Here is a 25,292-nt window from a genome sequence, read left to right as displayed (position 1 = left end):
GTACTTTTTCCACCTCTGCTTATAATCATGCTCAACGCATATTTCTTCCCCTGATACAATGACTATGTAATTTGTGACAAAAGTCATTATTTAAGCTAATTGATATGCCACGCTAATGCTTGGCTCGATACCTAAACCTCATTTATCAATCCTTGAATTAAACACTGATTTGCCTGTAATTGCACACAGTGGCTGGGGTGTTTCATCCTTGTCTGTCTGCTGCTGTCTCTTTGGCCTGCCAATGTCTAGCAGAACAATGGAGCTCTTTCTCTCTCTCAGGGTGGTCACAGCATGTGATGATATGCATAGTGAGAAATGTAGGACAAAGTGGAAGATAGACCGGAACCATTGCACACAGTTTACACTCCCTGTGTCATAGTGTAATACTGTACAATAACGGGATGTACTGTACAAGATCACTCTGTTGTGCTAGCCCTTGGGGTTGGTGCCATGGGTATTAGATTAACTCCATTGTACAGTGTCATAGTGCTTACCTATTTTGTAACACTTTATATGAAGCACACACATATAATGCATTATAACTCATTAAAGGAATGCAAGATGCTTTATAATGTCACCATAATATTTAATGTCTGTCTATTATACTTTAAACTAAGAGAAAATGGCTGATAATAGATTAATTATGATATGATAGAAGACATTATAATACAATCACACATGCTTGTAGTGCTTAGCATTATAACTGCATTATAACTGTATGCTAAGTAAAGTATTACCAAGTTGTTTTGTAATTTTCCTTAAACATTTTAAGTTTCATTATGGATTATTTCTACTTATTTCTGTGCTTGATGAAATATACTGTATCTATTCAAGTGGCTTTAAACATTGATTTACAATATAATTGATAAAACATTGATTTACAATATAATTCAATGCCTTAATTGCAGGCAATAATAATCAATTGTCAAACACAGTAAATTGAATTGGCTCTGGGACAACTCTGATATATGGCGTTGAAAAATATAGAAAAATCATACCAAAGCCATTCAGCAGTCAGACACCTCAGTAATGGATGTTGAAGCATAATCTCCACTGTTACTGTCTTTCATTTTCTTGACTTGTTCGTCTGACCTTCACAGTGCATTGACTGGCTCGTCAGAATGAGAAACTTCAATTGCTTTCAATTAAGAGCGGCAGTTTGGAGGTTGTAGCCAGGGCTTCTGATGATGGAGTGATTGAGGAGACACATTTTTGCGTTAACAAAACCTAAAGTACATTGGCTACAGTACAGTACCCACTGTTCCAAGAAAGGAGAGCATGCATAATAGACACCTCACCAAAACATGAATTCACATCTCTTTAAGGTTATACTTCATGAAGTATCTATTCTATGAAGGAATACATTGTAAGATACATTATTTATGCATATGCTCCTAACTTTTAAAGGGAGTGACATGATTACTAACAGAGGAATAACTTTAACTTTATTTTTCCTGAAGGGGCTGTGATGTCAGCCAATATTAATCAGGCACATACAAGCCCATGGAAATAAGATAATAGTACATTCAATTTCCAAAATACATAATTCACCCTTTCATGCCTGATGTTGCATATAGGCAATGGTGTCTTTAAACAGCTGGGAAAATGTCTTTACGTGATCAATTCAAAAAAGGAAACTACTGTCTTTAACAATACATAACCCTAACCCTAATAAACACTTTTATTATTTTCATTACAAAGTAATAAACACAGAAATTCTGCTCCTCCGAAAGGGTCTTGTACATGGTCAAAGTGTTTGAGTTTCTGAAATTCAGTGGATACAAAGTGCTCATAAAATGTCCAGAGATGCCAGAGTAAATGTTCTAAGACAAGTATTTTTGGGGGGCGAAGGTATTGTCTACAGTCATAGTCATACACGCACCATTGGGTGTTAAGGACTGTAATCACACGTTCATGCTTTGCATACGCTTTCATGTAAAATAATATTGTTATGGGTCAAAAGCTGAATGAACACTTACATGCAGAGTCTGTATCTCTTTATCACACATATATAAGAGTGTTAACTGCCTATATTTGTAAAAAAAATTAATAATAATAATAATAATAATAAAATAATAGAAATGTGTTATTTGGGGTTTTAACTGGGTTAATTTCACACAGTCAGTCTTCTGAGCATGTACATATTTTAATCATGTTTCTGACCTCAGCCATTCTGAAGATGTGACTCAAAGCACGTCAAATTGAGGCATAGGCTTCAAAAGCGGCCTACTTAGATCAGTGACAAGGCCAAAGACTGGTCAAAAACAAATATTAACAACTGTCATCAGTAAAGTGGACAATGACTACTTAATGAGCTACATTTCCGATGCTATGTCAATTTGCATTGTGTTGGCCCCCTTTTACCCAACCTCTTCTTAAGATCTTTGAGGAGGATTTAAACTGAAAGGGTATTTGTGAACCATTCCACATGACTGGAGGGAGACGGCTGGTGTCATTTGAACAAAGTCCTGAAAGAGTAATGAAATCATCCGAGTCAATCTCAGGCCAAGATGGCTGACATTCAATTTAAGTTCTATGTAGAACCCTTTTTGGTTCCATGTAGAACCATTTAAGAAGAGAGGGATGTATATGCAATCAAAAAAGGCTCTTCAAATGATTCTTCTATAGGGACAGCCAAATAATCCTTTTTTCTAGGGTGTACATAATGCGGGCCCTCTCAATAGTCAAGTTTACAGGTTTTTAAACCAAAATATGCTAAAAGACATCAAGTTGTTGTTACTCTAAAAGTGGTGCTTCATTGGTGTTACAAGACCACCCCGGCGCGCTCAAACTTGCGCTTAAAATCTCTGAAATTCGAGCCCTGGGACCTCGGCTCCATCCCTCCTCGCATTCTTTTCATCTCCTTAAACATCCACTCCTTCAACTATTTAGAGGACACCCCATTAGAGTCTAGCTGACCCTCGTTTGATCCCCCCACTTCTAAGTGAGAACTAAGTCAAATCAAATGCTCTTTATCTTTGCTGTTCTCTCAGATTACTGATTGGAATCTTGTGTCAGTGGCCCACTGTGAAGCAGCTCATCTGGAACCATGCACGGTTGCAGCGAGGAATGAGTTCCGCTGTCACCTTGGTGCCTGGTATAATTTCAGAGTGTGATCTCCAAATTCACACCTTACAGGTGCTTCACATGGCAGAAATAATGTGCAGTTCAGATGTGATTTGACTAATGACTTCACTCCATACCAGAAGTGGAATAAGGAAATGTATCATGGCGGTGTAATGTATGTGGAACTTACATATCAAGAGTGATATTGTGGGATTTTGGTTAACCATAAGACTGGCAACTGGAACGTTACAGGTTAGAATAGGTTTTGCCTCATTGAAAGTGTTACCGCTATGAGTTCAGATCAGGCTAGCCTTACCTTGTACATTGCTCAAAACATGTGACCATTATGTTAATAACTTAGAGATAATTAGTAAAGGAGATATGTCTTGACAATATAATGTTAGGTGCATATTTTGCAGGCAACTAGTTTTGTCTGTGTATCCAACCAGACTCTGTCTCATTGGTAATTTTTGAGAAAAATGGACAGCGAGTCATGAAGCAGTTGCTACGTTTGAAGAAAAACCCAGAGCTTGGGTGTCACTTCAGCCAATGGTATAGAGTAGCATTTCATGTTACATTATACCATTATCTTGAGAGACAGTTGGCCACAGAAATAGAAAACTATAAGCTGTTGTAATTCAGTTGTTGTATTGCTCTATTTATTCAGAATGAGATCAATACAAGAAGTTACAGGGCATGAGTCACCCTAGAACATTTTTGCATCATATCCAGACATATCGCTTCCCTCAGACATCCACATAACAAAGCTCGTTCTTCCCTTCATCTGTGGATTACTTACCACCACCCCCATGACCACCACCACCCTAAACTAACTAATAGTCCTTCTGTAATGGCTGTTGTATTTAGGCAGAGGACTCAATTGCACGACTCTGAGACACAAACTTAAATCCAAAGTCTTCACTCTCAAAAAAGGTTTGGTACACGGGTAGCCAGTCAATGGCTAAAACAGATAATCCAGTAGGGGCTGGCAAAGCAGAGTTCGGTAAGAGGTAATCAATCAGAAAGCAGGCATATAATCCGTCAGGGAGATGGCAACACGGAACATCAGGAAAACAAGCGAAGATCAAAAACCAGGAAAACAAAAACACTAGTAAAGATTGCTGGTAAGCTTGACACAAGAGACAAAGACCGACTGGCACAGAGACAGGGGAACACAGACTAAATACACTGGGAAGGATGACGAGGAACAGGTGAAGCTAATCAGGGTGGGGTAGACAATCACACAGGCGGGAATCACACAAAGGCAGGTGGTGAAGTGTCTGAAACGAGAGACAAGGTGAGGAATACAAAAATAAACAGGAAACAATCAATGAATAACACAAGGACAAACATAGACTAAGAAACAGGACGAGATGGTACACCTGCAGCACTTAGAAGATTGTGTGAATACAACGCATCCTCTGTGTGTGTCAGATATAGCCAAAATACACTATCATTGATCAAAGAGAACTGTATCCTAAGGAAAAGTATTACCTCCAAGCTTTTGTCTGCATTTTTTATTATTATTATTATTATTATTCTCCAGCAGTCTACCCTCAGGCATAACTTAATGTTTCTAAGTTCATGTTACACACCATTTAAATTTAAGATATGATCTATTTATTACTTTGGAAGAAAGTCTCGAATGAACGATAAGCTGCCTCCCCCTATCTCAATTAACACACCGTAGGTGAAATCTGTAAGTGTTCTGGGGTTCATTAAAACTGTTAAAGTCTCAATGTGCTTTTTTCAATATAATTGATTAACACTATACTGTATATTTGATTTTGTTAGAGAAATGTAATTTGCTTTTAACATCAAATATGCAATATATGATATTGTGATGGACATGACACCAAACATGTGCACATGTTTTACTTGGTCTTGAATCTGCTACATACTATTTCACATACATTGATCAAAGGCAACTGCATCCTGAGGAAGATGTGTGGTGGGTCGTTCGTGAATGACCCGGATCTTTGAACTGATTGTTTTTGGTGAATGTTGGGAACCGAGTTGCAAATCTAAAGAGCCGTTTGTTTTTAGTTTTTTTGTTGGAAATGAACACAATACTGGTATTATTCTAATCTGCATAGCATGGTAATCACATTCAAAAGACCTGTTACTTTCAATGCACATGTGTAATAGTGTTTTGGTTTTTTGGAGGAGATCTAATTTTACAGTTATTATCAGAAGTCCAAATGCTACTAAATTGGGCTGATTTTAACAAAGAGCCGCTTCGGAGCCAAATTGATCTTTTCAGCACTTCGGCATAATTTTACCCCCAGGCATAACTTAATTTTTCTAAGTTCATGTTACACACCATTCAAATTTGAGATATTATCTATTTATTCCTTTGGAAGAAAGTGTCAAATTAACAATATGCTGGATCCCCTTGTCTCAATGAATACAGTAACCGTAGGTGTAAACTATAAATGTTTTGGGGTTCATTAAAACATATACTTAGTATATGAAACATTTGATATTGCTGAGAAATGTAATATGCTTTCAACATCAAATACGCAGTCTATGGACTGGACATGTGGACACCAAAAATGTGCACATGTTTTACTCACAGCAAAGAAGTTTATTTAATTTCATAATTAATTTCACAAACAGGAGTATGTCGAGATTACGCATTAATTAATAATACAATTTGTAATTCAATTAGTTCCAACAATGACTGACACATATTAATAGAAAAAAATTATGTTCATATTTCAAAATGCTTTGAAGGACCACATTAAGTCTAGTTCAGAGAGGAACACTCATGACGTGTTTAACCATTTATTTAATAGACAATGGTCATACAATTAGGCTTGGCGTATTTGGATGGCTCTTTTGATAGCTCTTTTGAGAGCTCCCTGCCTGGGAGTTTTAAATGACCACAACACATACATGTATATATCATGGCATAGATCTATCAACCCTACAATAGATACAGACTGATCAGAACCAAAGCAGGTGGAGGCTAGGGGTGGTGGTGGGAACAAAACAACAGTCTCGCGACGACCAACAGCACTAGCAACAATATTGTAGGCTACAAAGAGGCTATATAGACTGATCACCATACAAACATGTAACATGTGACTGCGTTGGGTGCATATGTGTAGACAGCTGATCTGTTACTTGACAGACAGCTCACACTGACTTAAAGTGTCCTGCCCGTACTAAGCTCACTCCATAAAATGCATGGCCTGTTGCTTTGTGATACCGTGCAGACCTTCTTAAAGTAAGCGCTTAATAATCATTTGGCAAATATGCACAGCCATGAATGAATCAACCCAACTGACGTTGTCTGTGGATTTCCCCTGTAGATAAAGTGACTGTACATACACTTGCAATGTCACGCTGCATGGCTGTTGCTAGGAGATGATCAAATTCCTCAGGAGACCTAGCACTCACAAACAAAGTAATAGTGAGTTTCTAAACAGAGGAGCTTTAGTTTAAGTCTAGGCTTGTTGGGGAGCTTTCAAGTGCACTACCCAGAGCTAGTTTGATACGCTGTGGCCTCTAAAATAAAACATATCGTTTCAGAGAAGATTTGTGCTGAACTGTGTGTACGACATTTTCTGTGTCCTTTGGACACGCTCAAGAGCCATTGCAAGTGACTGATCGCTGAAAGATTGCATTCACAATCCCACTCCTTCCATCAGAGATTTCACCCACACCACCACCTCCACATTTTGACTTTGCCAGGTATCCAAGGTTCTTTCTTGAAGTTGAAGCAGCCACAGTTGATGGAATGAAATGAGAAAGCATTCTCTTGCTGCATTGTGTTTGTTGAGTCAACAGATGGCAGAGATATAACTATGCACCCGGTGTTCTGTCTGTGCCCAAAACTCTGCCTTAGAAAAGGGCTTAAAACCCACGCTTGCAGTGCCCTTGTGCTGTCCCGAGAACAAATGAATGTTTCCTCTGTCCTCAAATTCTAGACAGGTTCCAAAATCAACTTTGACAAGGTTAGCGAACATCACCAAGTCAGACAGAGTACCACTGCAAACTGTGGGAGGGCCCCTTTTCCAAATCAAGAAAAGACTCACAGTGTGAGTCTGGACTGTAATCTGCATACTATTACAAATGCATGGGAATAAATGAATAATTGATTTGTCTGTTTCAAATGTTTATTTCCAAACAGGTCAATGTTGTGAAAGGAAGCCCAATTATGACATTAGAGTTGACCTATGGATAGCAACTTCAACTTCATTATGACCTAGAACACATGTTTATAGTTTACATTACGTTTAGATATACCCACTTCTGAAATCCTTTGACCCAGAAAATGATATGTAATATATAATCAAATGGTGAATGAATGGTACAGAATACTCCTACAGGTAAAAGTGTTCATAATAATTTATTCAGTTGGATGGGGAAGATATATGGTTTTGCTTCTACCAGGATATCATCAATCATTGTGTCACTACTCCTACATGTGTGTTTAAATGCAGATGAAATAAGTGATGGATTAAGGGTAGAGGACTTCTTTGGTGAGGAACAGTATATTGTGTGTTTGGGGTAAAATGAGGCATGACATTGGAAACCCAATGGAGCTACAAAATCAGACCAGACATTAAAGCCAAATGTATACCGTTGGGGCACAGATCTCAGTGTAAAAACAAATGGTAAAGTAGGATAATAGTTATTCCGGGAACTGCAGTTCCTGAATTTACATGCTTCCAAATTATCATGTTATCTATACATCCACATGATTAGTTAGGTATCGCAATCACATAGCCATACAGGGCTTTTATTTGTGTCTGGCATCCTCAATCATATCAAAACAATTTCAGAAACGCTTTATCAAACCAATAAAGCATTATTTCCTTCGCAATTCATTCCAAACCTTTGAAAATGTGTTTTCAAGTTTTTCCAGGTCTGTGAAGTTTTGTGAGGGTACGTTAATAGCACTTAAAAGCTCGGGATGCTTGGCTGGGCTTTAGCCGGTCCTGCTCTCTGTCCTCCCATGAGACGGTGGGGGGGGGGGGGGGGGGACATGAGGAAGGGAGAGGGCTTTAGACAGGGACTGTTCTTAGACTTATGTCTCTACTACTTCTTGTGACCTATTTCAACTGCAGTGACTCTGTGTTCTTGCTCTTAAAGGGGTAGTCTGGGATTGGTTCATCATTGAGAGGGTTGACTGTATGGTTCATGTATGGATATAATGTTAATCAATTATTAATCTCAATAGACCACACAATCGTTAGTTTACGGCTTACAATCTTTTGCAAAATACCTTTCTGTAGTAGTTATGTAGGAGTAATGCCCCTGTCTGTCCAATCAGCTAATTTCTTGAAAATGTTTCTGTCTATTAAGAGGAACCCCCTAACTCAAGAGCTCCCCTTGAGGTTGAACATTACATATTGTAACTTTTAAAACTTCAAAATGATGAGGAAAATGGATCCTGGTTGTTGTGGAGACCTTCAACACTACAACCTGTTTCAAAGTCATTAGTGCTGTTCAACTTCCCGGGAGCTCACACAAAAAAGCAGAGGGACATTTGCTCTTTCCATCATGAAGTCGCATAGAAGAATGAATTCTGCCTCCCTCTCTACTGCTAGTTTGGTTTATTACTTCCCCTTCCCCTTTACCTCACCTCTCTCTGCAGGAGGCTTGGATGATGAGAAGTGTTTGTTTCTGTGCACTGCTTCTTCTCTAAGCCTGCCACTTTTTTCTCCCTCTCTCCCGATGTGCTCATTTAAATATCACGCTCTGTTTAAAGTCAGGGGATAATTTGCGCAGGGAGCGATGGCGTGGTTACCCAGAACTGAGTCTGTGGGAGCTGTTAAACGAGGAAGCTTCACCTGAACCGCTACCGTGGAGTCTTAGCCCCGTAAGTGGATTAAGGAAGATGTGGGGGGAAAAGGGTAGAGTGGCGGAGAACTTCAAAGCTATTTAAAAAAACGACATCTGAAACAGAGTGAGCTAAAGACAAGAAATATTCTCTTGAAGGGAGTCTTTTAACAGCCTAAATATCATGGCACTGACAGCAGCCTGAATCCATCAGTGCCATTACGTCAGGAAGAGGGAAGAGGGAAAGAGGGAAGTGATTAGCATTTGGCTGACATTTGTCTGACAGGTAAGAGAGATGCAGGGTTTCTGGGGATGAGTTGAGACGTAGTGACAGTTGACTGGTGAAGAGCGGGCCAATGCAAATCGGTCTGCAGCATCTGAGAACCTCACTCTCCCTCAGGGAGGACACACGGACCATTGAATCTAAAAACATCCGTTTTATTTATTCTTATTTTCTAGGCTTTGAGGTCTGACGTCCTTCTGAGATTGATGTGTTACTTTCACATACACACAAGCATAGAAAGGCACATTCTCACACTCACACATGCGCACACAGCAGGCCCCTACTGTATGTACCTCATGAGCGGAAATGGTCATGTGATCTGGATTGTTACGGATGAAATACACTGCTGGGTCTTTAATACTTCAATGCTGTTTTAGAGGTCTGTTTCAGTTCTATTCCTTTGACGCCCCCCAACCTAACCCTAACCCCCCCCCTCTCTCTCTGCCTTTCTCTTTAGCAAGGTTAAACATCACTAACATGATGACTGACAGCAGGAAGCAATTTCCTGAGTCAAAATTCTCTTTATGCTCTCACTTCTGTCACATCTAGGGTTGCACTTGTTCCTTATGAAGTTTAAATCCCAGGAGAATGGCTGGGGAAATAGTGTTTAATAGATAGAGACTAAAAATGTGTTTGCAAATTTGCCTTTGCTTTTGTCTATTTCTAAATGTTTGCTTGTGCCTGCTATAGCAGGACTGCTATAGACATGGGAGAAAATACCATCCAGCAAACTTTTGACCTCTTACATAATCTACCTTTTCAAAGCCAAGGTCTTCCCATCCAAGCACATAATGGCTTCGAAGTAAAGAAAAATCCCTGTATTGTCTGTCGCCCATGTTAAAAACTCACACTTTCAGACACACTTTTTCGAGCCCACTCAGAGAAATCAATAGAGAGATGAAAACCAAGTAATAAGGCTGTGTATTCTGCTTCAGTCGGTGTGTGAATTGCACTGTAAAGATGGCTCTCTGGGTGGATGGCTGAACAGCAACAGCAGTTGCAGTAATTAGGCTGTTGGTGTTGGTAGAGGCTATTTATCAGCAGTACATTGAGTCTGCATGACCTTCAAAACCAGAGACCTCCAGATTGAATTACACTACACAATATATAAACACACGCACATCCACACACGCATGCACAAGCACACACACTACTCTCTCTCTCTCTCTCTTTCTTTGCAACCACATGATGAGCTTTGTGTCACTATTATGAGCATTTTACATTCTGTGGGGAAGTTAACAAGAGCGATTGTCCATATTGACATGGACTATTGAACACATATCAAGTAACCAACTCATGTCCTGTCTCCACATGACTGATGATGATGGTGACATTTTTCTCAGCCCGACCTCATTGATCATTTTGAATGGAAGGCATATAACCAAGACTTGCAACCCTAATGTTGCGAGTTTGAGTTGCCTTTGGGGCAATTTTGACAAAAGTGGTTTTAGTGTTTTGCTAATTCTTGTTGCTAATGCTTATGTTTGCTAATACCTTCCCCTGACAACTTACCCTTACCCCTAACCCTAACCACTTGAAGTTAATCCCTAAACTTAGCCCTAGCCATTCAAAGTTAATGCCTAACCCTTACCTTAACCACTCAAAGTTAATGCCTAATGCAATACATCTAATAATGCCAAGTCGTTCATGGAAACTTGAAGATTTCGCATGGAGGTTAGGGTTAGGTTTAGAATAAAGATTCTGTGTCATTACACACGTAGACATATTTGCTTATTCTTGGACATTACTTTACCTACGATATTGTTCAAATAATAATGACATCACATTGGTTTGCTTCAATGCAGGGAGTGCATAGGATTTATTATCAGAAAGTCATGAAGTTATTGAAATTCTTCTAATTTGTTGACAGAACTATTGTTGTGATATAATTCTTGGCAAAACATCTCATACAAATGTTACCCTTTGGAGTTAGGCAATCCATCTGTTTGAGAGACACATTAAAGGGCGAACAAACCAAACCAATACCAGTGTGATGCATTTCTTGTTCTTAAGAAACACTGACTCCTACCTGTCACTGTTCCCTTCCTTACCTGAAAGCAGAATTGGTTCCAAAAGAAACAATTTAAAACAATCGAGCATGAAATGGAAGCCAACAGCAGAAGGAGACAGTCGATTTCCCCTAGAAGAGTAAGAGAAAGCATGCGTTTCTTTTTCTACTGCCCATGGTTATACCCTCACAAATGCTGACTGACAACAGTAAGACGAATAAAGAGCATGTCTGTTTTTCACTTTTCATGAATATTATTGTGATTTTTATTTTCTATTTCTATTTTTGTTAACAGGGAATGGATAAAAGACGTGAAGTGAAACATTCATAGTGGTGGAGTTCATTGAATTAGTCAGCTTTGACTATTTTAGAGAGGGTAGGACAACAGACCTCTCCCATTGAAATCACAAGTAGATAGTGTTCTTGCCCTTGAGTGTATGCATGCAGAGTACTAAACTAGCAGCATATCTAAACAGGAGCTTGCTATTTTTAGAGAGCCTTGTCTCTGGTATCTGAGTCATGAGATGGCCCCTCAACACCAGAGAAAACCATGAGACTGAGGTACTGTAGACCACGACTCCCTCTACTGAGGCATCTTGGAAAGGTAGTTTTCTCTCTAAAGGTAAATGATGGATGTGCCATCAGCAACTCCCCTCTGGCCCATTCTTTTCATCATCCCTTCATTTTTTTTAACAAACAGACAGAAAGCACCTTTCTCATATACAGATAGCCAAGGGCTCAATTTGTCATTTCGGTATCATTTGTCTGTTTTTGAAGTTGGTAAATGATTTGGGCCTCCCTCCTCAAGACAAATGCTCTCATGCATGTCATAGTACCATTCCAGCAATCCTGCTTGTGGTGTCCACATACTGTGTAGACAAAGATGGAGTTAATCACAGCAAACCCCAGCTCGCATTGATACATTTACATAGACACACACACACTCATTGTTGTATGTATTCATATATCAGCCAGTCGCTCATGTCACTCCAAGTATATTCAATTTCTTGTCACAAAGGGATGCTATCACATCTTCTTTTCATTTATTTATTTTACCAGGTTAGTCTTCTTAACCAGGTTAGTCTTCTTAACCAGGTTAGTCTTCTTAACCAGTAGAAACAGTGACTGTTTCAGGGTACTTTTAGAGCCTTTAAAACGTGTAGTCAGCAGCCTCTGCTCTTCCAATGAATAACTTTTGAACTGATATGGGAGTCAACTGGTGGTGGCCTGTGTAGTTATCTTCCGTGATCATCTGGATCCAACCACAGTCCCCATGGGTTCCTCTTCTGTCCCAGCTTCGTGAAGGGTCCTGTCATCCCTATGGATGCAACACTAGGACGTGTGTGTGCCAACCCAGCACTTTCACGAAACAGGCTGGGTGTATAACAACACTGTAAGTCAGGCTGCCCTGGAAACCCCAATGTGTCCAACCCCACAGAGCTAGACTTGGCTCAGCACCACAACACCAAGATATATGAGCCTGCTGCATCATTCCTGTACAGAGAAACCAATTGTGACTGTTGTTACTATTTCAGTTCCTGTTATCCGTCTTTTTGTATTATTTTAGATGGTTGTAAAGTACTGCTTTGTGAGCACTTAACCATAGATGCCACAGATGTGGCATTTTCACACAACAGCACTATATTTCAGTTGCGGCAACGACGTTTCGGTGTTGTCTGTTTTACCAACTCTTTTTGTTCTTGCTTCTGTGCAATACCATGCTGGGTTATGATATCTGTTAAATGAACTAAGATACAGGGTTTTACGGTGTGCTCACAGGTTGCCATGACACAATAACTATGTAATTATACCCTGATGACATTGTCATTACCGATAGTACATTCAGTTCTAACACTAAACCAAACGAGAACAAATCTAAAGCGTTCCTCGTGTGAAATCACCTCTTTGTCTTTCCTCTGAGCTGAGAAAAGCCTGAGTCATCAGAACTGTGGAGTTACGGCCCCTTCGGGAAGGAGGCAGCTCGAGATGACAGCGGGAAAACAGCGATGACGACGAGGCACGACCGACCGATGAAGGTGTCCTTGACTGGCATCGGACGGCACTAATGGGGGTAATTAGCCCTGCCTGCTTCAATCGGCACCGCACGAGTGAAGCCTAATAACTAGCCAGAATTAATGACCACCGCATAATGTCTCTGGACTGACTATGCCATGCAGCATGTGTGGTACTGACACTGATGATAGGGTACAAAGCAAACATGCAGTATTACACCAGAGGGACTATCCCGGCGGAATACTTTGTTCTAGATTCAGGTACACTACACCCCGTTGTTTTGATTTTGTACAGGGCAAATGGGGAACACTATCACATTTGGACATTATAAAGCATTTGGACTGCATGTGATGTCTCTTATTCCAGGATGAGTGTGCAATAGCGACGAGGTGTTGTGTAAACCAGTGTAACAGGCATCACACTGCGAAAACAGTATTGCTTCCTCGCACTCCGAGCTGACACAAGTCTTGAACCTGCGTCCTCTGTATTGCAAACACATGTGTCTGCCTGTGAAACACCAAATGTTAACCAGCTACGTCACTGAAAAGCTAGCAAATTGATGGCACGGGTGGGGGTATTTCAACCTGAGGAATGAGTTTACCATCTCAAGTGTAAGTGAGAGTGTTACACCCCTGTTATATTTGCTTTGACCAGCAGCTCAGCTATTAGCTTTGACCAGCAGCTCTGCTATTGATAAGAAATCATTCTGTGTTGCTATGTTTATAGACCTAACCAAGGCATTTGATACAGTAGATCATCACATGTTAATTAACACCCTGATGAAGGCTGGTATTGGTTGTAAAATGGCCAGTTGGTTTCAGAGCTATCTAGCTGACCGCATGCAATTTGTCAGGCATGGTAATATTATATCTGATCCTGTTGTTCTGAAAAAGGGAGTTCCCCAAGGATCTATTGTGGTGCCTCTGCTCTTTCTAACTTATATCAATAACATTTGTGACCATACAAAACATTAATTGTACCACCTCATCTCCCTAACCAGTTTTAAACAAAAGCTAACAGAAGTCTTTACCACAAACTGCTCCTGCTACAATGCATAACAATTTGTCATGTGTTGATGCCTACTTGTCTGCATGTGTTACACAGTATTTGTGTATATACAACCTTTTTCATTTGATGCGTGCATAGTAGCTTTTACTTTGTATTATATTCTATCATACTGCATGTATAGAATTGTATATTATTGTCATGTAATGATACTGATACAGATTTTTTTTTTTGTTTACTGAAACATCAGAGCTACTGGGCATCAGGATATTAATGCTGCTTCATTCGATGACTCTTCCATCGAATGCAAACATGCTACATTACATCAATAATATTCAAGTCCAAGTGAATGTAGAGAGGAGAAAAACAGACAGGCGAGCATTAGAGTGGTATATTAGTCATGCTCTGCTGCCCTAGAATGTCTCTTTTAATTATGTGCTTATGAGTCAGTGGAAATGCCCAGGACTGAGAGTGTAATTGGGTCCTCGGTTTGGGTCTGTTCCCGCTGGGACCACATATACTGAAAAAATGTATGCACTCACTGCAATGTAAGTCGCTTTGGATAAAAGCGTCAGCTAAATGGCATATATTATTATCATTATATATATATTATTATAATCACAAGTTAGACTTAATTTTCACCTTATCTTTGGTCTCATACAGATTAACTGGATCTGATCTTGTTTGTCCTTGCAATGTGTGTGTGTGGGTCAGATCTTGTTTATCCTTGTAGTGTGTGTGTGTGAGGGGGGCTGTGGTGACATTCATTCATGTCAACAGTATGTTTCATCTTTTCAATGCTACTCCTTTTGAATACTATATCCTTTATTTTCATCTTCTGGTATTAGGAACATGGACAAAATATGCTCACGTCTAATACTGTTACTGTGCCATTGTTATCTTACCTAATTAATTATAGCCTGTTTGCTGATCAGGGTTAATCCTATTAATTGTGTGTTTTATGACAAATATATGTTTGCTTTTATTGGGTTTGCTCTTCCAAATAAACATTATTTATACAGCTATGAGTATGCTTTGTGGATAATGTATGAGCAGAGACTTTAGACAACTTCATACAATTACAATCCCCATTCTAGTTAAGAGAGGTTTGGAAAGAGACAAATACGAACAAAATGAGCTAAATAACACCATAGGGATTAGGCATGGAATGAGAATGTCTCTTTCTCTTCCCCCCCCCCCCCCCCCCCCCCCCCCCCTCTCTCTCTCCCCCTCCCTCTTCTCTCTTGTCACATACAGTATCAGAGCATTACTGATGCAATGCTAAGAAATGCTAAATGTTACTCACACCCAGCTTGTCAGTGGTGATTTAATAAAGCTCTGGGAGAATAAAAGCATCCCATTCCAAAGGCGATCAGGCAGAGAGGGGAAGTGTAAGATCACACGCGGCCATGCAGAACTATAAGCTTGTCACAAGTTGCTGACATTTTACACACTGTTATACGTAATTGTTTCATACAATGATTATGATGAACAACAGTACCTCTCATTTAATAATTGGATTAAGCATGCTGGTCTGTGATAGACAGACAGACAGACAGACTCACACACTCACTCACTTACTCACTTGCACGTGCGCGCATGCAGATGCACGCGCACGTGCACACACACGCACACGCACACGCACACACACACACACGCTCTCTCTCTTCCAGTCTTTGTTCTCATGCAGTGGCAGCCAGACTTGTCATCATCACCTCACAGTGGTTCGGTTTTGGGTCCATCACTACCTCATCTAAGATTCCTCTCCTGATCCAGCGCTCATTGCTTAAACCGCTCTCGTCTGTGCTAGTGGTCATTTGCATGAGAGTTCATTAGCATGCCGAACGGGGGAGCCATAGCGTATGATGCATCTGCCATGTAGGATTCCTCCGAGAGCAGGGCTTATCATTTTCACAGATGAATAATGGACCTGGCTTTGAGGGAAGGAGGCTTTCAATAAGCCCTGTGTCCTGAATATGACAACCCAGAGGAGAGATTTGGGATGTGACATCCTAGATATTCTAGGCACCGCCCCAACATTCCACCACTGTTTAGAGTGAGCATGGAGGGCATATGGGAGTGTGATCACCAGATCCCAGTGTGAGAGTGGTGTGGCTGTACAGTAGTCTGTGGTCCTGTGTAGTTCAGCTGGTAGAGCATGACAGGTAGATGGTACGATTCCTGCTGGGACCATACTGTATACTAAAAATGTACAGTATGCACTCTTTGATAAATGTGCCATCTATTATTGTATTATTATGTTACCGTAGTCAACCCCAAACCAGACACTTTCGCCCAATATGCTCAGAAGGTCTGGTGGACCAACACGTCAAACTTGGCCTTTGTTTACCCAATACAGAGATCGGGAAAAACTCCTGACGCATAGCCATTGGCTGAAACTCGCATCCATCATCAATCAAGAACCAACATCACAGGTACATTGGTTAGTGAGATATTACAACATAAAGAACCAACATTCACAGTTACCCATTATTCCCCAGTAAACTTGTTACATTGTTCCCTCCTTTTGCTAGGGAATTGTGGGGAATTGTGAATTGCGTTCTTCGTGTTGCATTGTCCTAATCAATGTACCTGTAATGTTGGTTCATGTTTTATTCTAACTGTATTTTTTATTTCTGTTACCTTTATTTATACAGTCCACAATATTTATACAATAACAAAACAACACATACAAAATACAACACGGTTCAATACAGAAATCAATACATCATATAAAACCACAATATATCAGGAGCAACAATCACATCTTTTACGAAGGAGGTCCTCAATTAACACCCTAAATTGACCAAGTGGCACCAGAACATCCAACTGATTTTTTTTCTGTACATTGTTCCAGCAGTTAGGTGCACCATAACTAAAAGCGGATTTACCTAATTCCGTGGAGACCCAGGGAACCTCAAGAGTTAACCAACTCTGAGAACGGGTTAGGTAATTTATGTTCTTGAATTTTAATAAAGAGGTTAGGTAAGCCGGGAGTCTTAGGATTCAAAGCTTCTCTCAAACTACCAGAAAATGTCTTAATTGTTATGCTTTAAGGTACCTGGTAAATGAAAACGGCTGAACTCATGTTTACACTATTCAGAGGATGTGTAGACATTGGCACTGTGAGCAGACAAACTAAATAGCATCAAAATCTGAGCTCAAATGGCTGAGAAATTAGCCAAGGTGGTTTGGCATTTTCAATGGTAGCTTGGTTCAGGCCATGGCTAAGCCAAATGTTTGTAGCTCACGTTTGTTGTGGATGGCAACAGTCCTGAGGGCACCCTTTTATAGGGCCTTTTGGCCTTCTGACCCCTCACTTGGTTTTAAAGGTTGTTTGGGTGGCCATGTGAGCTTGAGTAGCCCTCCGCTGCGATGGGGAAACGAAAGCTGGAAGGATGAGAGGCGGCATTTCTCCACCAGTGTACATATTCATTGATGGCATACATTATTGATGGGGACTTTTTGGTGTTGTCGGCCTGAATAATGTTACCAAAGTGGATGGTTGCGGGACTGAGGATTGGGGTGGTATATTTCTGGGACTACAACTAAGGATGTTTTTCTCTAAGGGGCTGATTATTGTTTATGATGGGTACATGTAGAAAATTGTACCTCTAAAGTATGACAATTCATGACCCTCCCCCAAGCAAAATATTTTTCACACCCTCCCTAAACGCTTGACAAAAAAAGGCATTGACCCTCACCTTACAAAAAAATACTGATTAAAACATTAAAGGTCCAGTATGTAACATTCAAGCTTTCTAAAAGCTTCCTAATGGTTGTAATGACTATATTTCGTTGTACGTCGTTTTAATCGTTATTTTAATGAAAATGGTGATACATTTAAGTTTGGCGTAATTGATGGCTCTGTTCTGTATAGATCATAAAATACAAAATACTGATATGGCAGGGAGCCCATGACTTATCAAGCTCCCCGTACGTAGGCTAAATACAGAACGCCCAAGCGGATGGAGGCTGGGGCGGTGGGTATTACTCTCACAGCCAGTGGCGTTTAACCATGGAGGAGTGTTGCAAACTCGGCTGCTTTTAAGCCTTCTCCCTGAACATGTGATGGATGTTTTTGTATATATGTGAATCAGCTGACAGACAGCTGCGTTGGCTAAAGAGTGCCCTGCCTGAACTAACGTAAGTTTCAATTAATCGGTAGTGATTTATTTGAATGCTCAATATGTCATTCACTAGTGCTGTTCTGGTGCGGTAAAAGTGCTTCCTACCCAACTGGGTTATATTATTATTAGGGAGGATGTTGTTCTTTGGAACTTCTAAGTTAATTTATCAGATTTAAGCCAAACACACTTTAAGTAGATAGCAGAGCACATACGGTCTCACACCTCCTATATATTACAGTGGAGGAATAACAAGTAAGCCAATTAGAGTTTTTGGGGTGAGATGAAACAAAAAAACAAATCAATGGTGAGCTAGTAAAGCACCCATCCCCTGCGCTGGACTACAGACATATACAACACGGTTGAAACGGGGGCATAGACAGCATTGAATTCTAAAGCATTGAAAGATATCAATATTTTATGAATAGCAAAATGCATGACCCTTCCTTTGACTGTATATAACACATACACATAAAAAACTCCCCCCAACTGAAATTGGAAACTCATGACTCGCCCCCAAATCCCTCCATGTACCCCCCATCATAAATAACAATCAGTCCCTGAGTGCCTTGCTGTAAAATCATTTTTTAACCCTATCCCACAGGTAAGACAAGAGTCAATGTTTGACCTCTCAGATACAGTATATGACATAATAAACATACATGTTTCAGGCTGATAACATGCGGGAAGGTCTTACATTGAACAATACGACTTCAAGCACTGACCGTTGAAGAAATGTCCATGGTTGGCTGCTGTTGAGAAACTGAAAGCTGTGTTTGCTCAACCAATCAATCTCAAAAAGCATCGTGAAAAAAATAGGCTTCATAGCCGCTTTCATTGCACCCACATCAAATGAACAGCAAACCCTGAGAGACACTGGAATATGTAACCTTATTATTCTTATCAGAAATAATAAGGTTGCATATTTCCTTCGGAAACAAGTTTATTTAAATGTTTTAAAACTTAAAAAATGTAACATAGTAACAAATAACACAGAGAGGTTAAGGTCCAACGCTTAAAGGTAAGTTAAGGCTTGAGGGTTGGGGAAAGAAAACCAAGACATTCATTCTGCTCTAAATTGCTCGCGAAAATTACAACACGCAAACTTTATCCACACAGGTGTCGAACACCGATCTCCTGCTTAAGGCAATTTTGTACTCAAGTATGCATGTGAGCGTAATTTTCGTCACAAAAAGGGCGGAAAAAACTACAGAAACACAAAATCTGCTCCACCCACAGCTACACACGGAGGGCTTGTAAAACTCTTCGCAGCGCCACATGTTACTCTCTACTCACCCCCCCCCCCCCCCCCAAACTAACACCTTAGGGTTAAGTTTCAGCTGGCAATCAAGCCCTGACTCCACTAAATGAAATTTTTCCTCATATCCGGAAAGTGTTTTTACTACCTGCATGGCTGAGGGTTTTAAAACATGCTACCTGGGGGAATATATCAAGAGAAGCAAAAAGGAAGCTTTGTCCAGCTCATGAATGTTAATGTTGAGAACTAATTAAGAGCTCAAAAAATTATCATTAAATGCAAGAGCTGTTTAATTATAGATGAGAGTCCTTACACCTTGTATTAGTTAGGCAGGGTGCCCTTCAATTTGTTAATTCGTTTATTTGTTCTTTTCTTTATCTGTAAAAACTATGCCCAGAGCCGAGGCATAATAGTAAACTTGTACATTATATTGGCTTAAAACCTATTGCATGCTCTCTATGCAATGAACTATTCTATTGTTCCTGAGGTGAAATATATGTTCTTATAAACTGTCTGTTTCAACTTGAACTGTATACCTGACCGATGTGAACATACTACAAGGTTTCACAACAATATTGTTTGAAGTATGTACTTCCACTAGTGTGGACTCAGCTTTACAGGAGAGTTAGTTGAAATGGGACTCTTCTGTCTCTCTTGTTTTGTGGATGCCATATCCTGTTGTTACTCTAATGGTAATCCCAGATCATCTCTTGTTTGAGATTCAAGGGGCATAGCAAGTAAAAAGTGCTGTCCTCACCCCTCAAAACGTTTTGCTGTAGGCTCCACCTGAATTGCATGAAAGACCCTTGTCATCTGCCCATGCTATTGTTTACAGTCCAATGTGCACACATTGCACGAGCAGTGTGCATGAGCATGAATGTGCATGAACTATCTATTTAGAAAAAAATCTGTTTGAAATCCCTGCCTCCATTTGAAGCACTCCACTCTATTCGTCGGTAGAATCCGTGTGTTGCTGGTGAAATTCCCAGGATGCACCACCTCTAATCAGCACTTTCCGATGGGTGCACCATTAGACTCCATTTAAATGGAGAGTCTGACTTAGTGAGACAACTCTAGTGGCAATATTGTAAAAAAGAAAAAAAAAAGTAATGGCTTAGTATTTGCATACTAATCAAGTTGAGTATTTTATGTTGTGACTAATGCCAGACCTACTTGAATTCAATATGCAATAACAAAGCAATTATGAAATGATCAATTAGCAACATGCAAAATAATGCCCAGGAGTTTACTCCTCACTCCAGAGATCCCCTACTGTGACAATCTCAGCAGTGATGTCAGGGCGCTGACAGGGATCGAAGGGGACTGCAGTGATGATGCAACTCTACTCCCAAGTGTCTCACTTGGGAGTAGAGTTGACTCAATGTCGACTCAATGTCGGTGTCATCTACGTGACGGTGATAACACAGCTAATTGGTGTTGGGTTTAAGTCACACATTAAGTCACGCATTAAGAAGTCACATTTTTTTACACTTGATAAAATATGAAATGACAATGTGTTATGAAACAAAGACATCTGGCTGACAAGTGCATTAGGCCAAGTTAGGTACAGTAGGTTGGGTTCATGCAACCTTAGAATACTGCAACAGGCTTTGATATGAAGGTGGGAAGCTACTCTATATGCTGCTCTCTTATTCTCTTAGATTTGAGCTGTATATGTTGCATTCATGACAATGTGCTCTTACTCTGCATCTATTACGTGTTTGGTGTATTGCAGCACAACCCTCCAACAAGGTGTGGTGGTGTGGGGGAATTTGTTTATCCTCAACTGGCTTTATCTCCTTAAATCAAATACATGGAGAACCTTGACGGTGACCTCTGGAAAATCTATTAACCCTTCTCTCTTCTTGCCACCTACAGTATATTTGCTGGTGTACTGCATGTAGTGGAGATGGTACAGTCCCTTAGGCTTCTCATTTCCTCTGTCTTCCCTCTTGTCATCGTCTTCATACTGTATAAGATCATTTATCAGCCACACAACTGAGGTTGGTGCAATTAGTTTCCAGCATGGTGAGGAGCTCTGCATTCACCAACATAATACAGTACATCAATAACACAACATTGAGAGTAGTGGGTCAAAACGGCAAACTGCACTTCCATTGACCTCACTCCTTTCTACTCTTCTCTGGCATCACTGAGACCCAACCGCCACCCCTGTATGTAATGTCCATCCTGATCAAGCCTGAGTTGTCCACCTGCGAGGGGTGAATAAATCTTCCTCCTGCTCTCCTAGTGGACAGGCTGGCTGATTGTCCTCTTCAGCCATACCATGGCCATTCATCTGTGTTAGTGAAGCTGTCCATGACCTGTCCACAAGGGCTAGGGAGAGAGAGAAAGGAAGATAAAAAGGGGGAGAGAAGGGGGAGTATGGGCCAGGGAGGCTAGTGGAGGCTAGTGGAGGCCATGGGGGGATGAGAGACACTAACAAAGAGAGATGATGTTGGTCCAGCTAGGCGTAAAAAGGAGTCTGCTCAGTAATACCTGGTTTATCCACACAATGGTGGAGAGATTACCCCATGCAGGTAATGCGATTGAGATGATGACCTGGGATATGAAAAAGTGTATCAGCTCACAGTCAGCTTCTGGAAAGTGGCATAGCTTGTTCATTGACAAAAAATTACTGAGGTCTTGTGAGTGACAAATCTCTCCCAAAAACTCACTGCATGGTTATTTCAATTTTAACTTGATTATTTGGGGTTGAATACTGGTGTGATCCATTATAGAAAGGAATGGTGGCTTCAAGCAGTGCCAAGGCTTTTTTGTGAACAATAGTTGTTTATTGAAAATAACTACCTGGTAGTCTGACAATATTGGGTTTAACGTAAGCCATGTTTGAATAAAGGCCTCGAAAGCACAACAGAACCGATAGAAACAGGTATTTTACAATGTGTGGAGGCCTATAATCACCAAACTTTACGCATTTAGGGTTAATGTAGACCTAGTTTAACCACAACACACCAACACTCATGCCATGGACTAAACTGTGTGAGTTATTTTATAACTCGTTCCAATCTTCGATCCTGCCCTCTCTATTTACCAGTAGGTATACCTGCTGCATGCTGGTAAACTTCAGTAGGCTCAGCGTGTGGGTGCACCAACTGCAGTTGCGCTGATCCAATAGGTTACCTTACTTTTCAGACGACCATAGCCTAGTTACAGGGGACAATTAGCTACACTATTGTCTTACTTCTCACAAGTTGAAGGACCAGAACACTCTGGAGGAATCGAGAGCTCAGTCAGAAAGCGGTTTAGTGAATGATGCCTTCAATCTGCACTTTTAAACTGACCTTCCCTGGACTCTGCCATGGCACACAGAAAGCTATGCCCAAACGTGTTTTTAATTCATACAGCTTATTCGATGGAGTTGTTATGGCACAGAAAAACAGTAAAAACTATTCATTTTGAATCTTTTATTATTATTTTGTTACGATCCTCCAACATTTTCCAGGACATTTATTTAATTTCCATGTTTTTTCCAGGCTTGGAAGACTAGTCTTTAATTTTCAAGGTTGTCCATGTTTTTCCAGGAAGCATGGAAACCCTGTCAATGGTTGACAAATTCTATCTTTTTGTGCAAACCCTATATTGAGAGTCACAGAAAGGACACACTTAGAACACCATCCTGAGATCTCAAAATGACATCCTCCCACAATTCCACATCAAAGCCACTGCTATGTGTTCACTTTGTCAAATAAAAAATGAACTGCATGTGTATTGAGTATGTATTACCAAACCAGTACCTGTCAGAGAGCAAAACTAGGGGTGTGAATTTCATATGTGCAATTGAGTCATCAAAGAGAGACAGGTCTGCTTTGATTACTATGGGAGATGCAACCATGAATGTTGTTTTCCAAAGACTATCTATCAGACAATGTTGTAACATTATGGATGTCACTCCTGTTTTCCAGATCATTCATTCGTCATACTGCTACCTGTCAGCAAAAAAGCAAACAATCAGTGTATGAAAGTTCAAGAACAACCCAGTAAGCCTCAAAAGCTACTTGTTTTTGTGTTTCTAACGGGACAAAATGGGGCCTTCAAATTTAACCGTTTTTAACCACTCTGCATTCTTACATTCTTGCCAATACGATGTTTCAAGTGTTCTTATAGGTATGTTCTTGTAAGAATGGGAGGACGCAGAGCACAAGAACACATTTTGGAACACAGCTCGGGTCAGAGAAGGGTCTGTGCCACTCTGATCCCCCCTCCTCTTGGAAAATATCAACATGTTTTTGGTTCCTGGACCCCCTGCCTCTTTGGCCAGATCTGTATCTTTTTGCATGAATTGTTTTTTCAACACTTAACTTCAAACACCATGGGGAGGCGGTGGCAGGTGTTATTGTTGATTATAAGAAGCCTCTTGATCATTTTTATGCCAGGAGCTCAGCTTTTTGTTTTGATATGCTTCAACTACAAAGCAACCGCAAAGTCTTTGAAGTGGTTTATCTGAATAGTCCACATAGAGCCAAATGAACCTGAAAACAGGACAATATTTAACTGACCAGTTCTAATCATTTCGCCAATGCAAAAAAGCACTTTATTTTGAAGTTTTGTTTGTAATGCTACTTCTTCAATGAAGCACCGTGAAATTACCATTGGCACTCATAGAGTCATGTCATGGATGACTGAACAAAGTTTTTCTTTGAAGATTCTGGAATATCCTGTATGACTGACTGGATCTTAAGTTAATATATGGATTTTCAACCTCTGGCGGAGCTTTTGAGCTAGGTGGGTCCTCTAAATAGACAGGCATATTGGACAGACACCCATGACCTGCTGGAGGAGATATGTCGTTTATGGTGTTTGCTGTTAGCAGTGCAATTAAGGAAGTGTGTGCTCTGCCGGTTCTGTCGTTTTAAAAAACTGTCTTAAGTGCAAGATAAGTAAAGAGAAGAAACATCTGCTTCATGACTTCCTTCATTTCATTTACAGGAAACTGATTTAATTGCTTGTTACCAGAAATATTCATGGGTAATTCCAATAAAAAAAAATCTGGTCTGAACAAACTCAAATAATTAAATAAACTTGAATAATTGGTTTAGTAATACTTCAATAATGTGTGAAATTATTTAATTCAACACATGCATTAATTTAATTTGAATAAACCTAACTAAATTACTTGTTACTGTTTGAAGAATTTTTTTAAGGTAGATCTAACAAGTCATTTTCTTTACAGTTTAGCTTCCTCAGAGACATGAAAACAGGAAGGAGAAACTGATCTGGGATTGTAGGGTAGGAGGAGGTACCGCCACAGATATAGAACATAATAATAATAATTGATAGCATTTAAAGTATATCGAGCCTTTTTAGACACCCAAAGCTATTACATTGTAAGGGGTAGAACTCACCTAATCACTACCAATGCGAAGCACCCACTGGGTGATGCCACGGCAGCCATTATGTGCCAGAAAGCTCACCACACATCAGCTGTCAGCGGTGAGGTGAGGAGGGAACCATGCCAATTTATAATCGGGTGATTAGGTAGCCATGAAAGAATGGAGGCCGGATTGGGAGTTAAGCCAGGACACGAGCATTAACAAGTCTTCTCTTGCGATAAGTGCCAGGGGATCTTTAACGACTCAGCAGTCGGGACCTCAGTTTAACATTTCATCCAAAAGAGGGCATCCTCCACACAGTTCTACATCATCTCTGTGTGTACAGCACACCTCCATCCCCCTCTCTATCTACTCTTTCCCCCTCTCTACCATCCAGCCCGCCTCC

This window comes from Argentina silus (genome assembly GCF_951799395.1).
Source record: "Argentina silus genome assembly, chromosome: 3".
In the NCBI taxonomy this organism is placed as follows: domain Eukaryota; kingdom Metazoa; phylum Chordata; class Actinopteri; order Argentiniformes; family Argentinidae; genus Argentina; species Argentina silus.
This window is presented reverse-complemented; position numbering follows the sequence as displayed.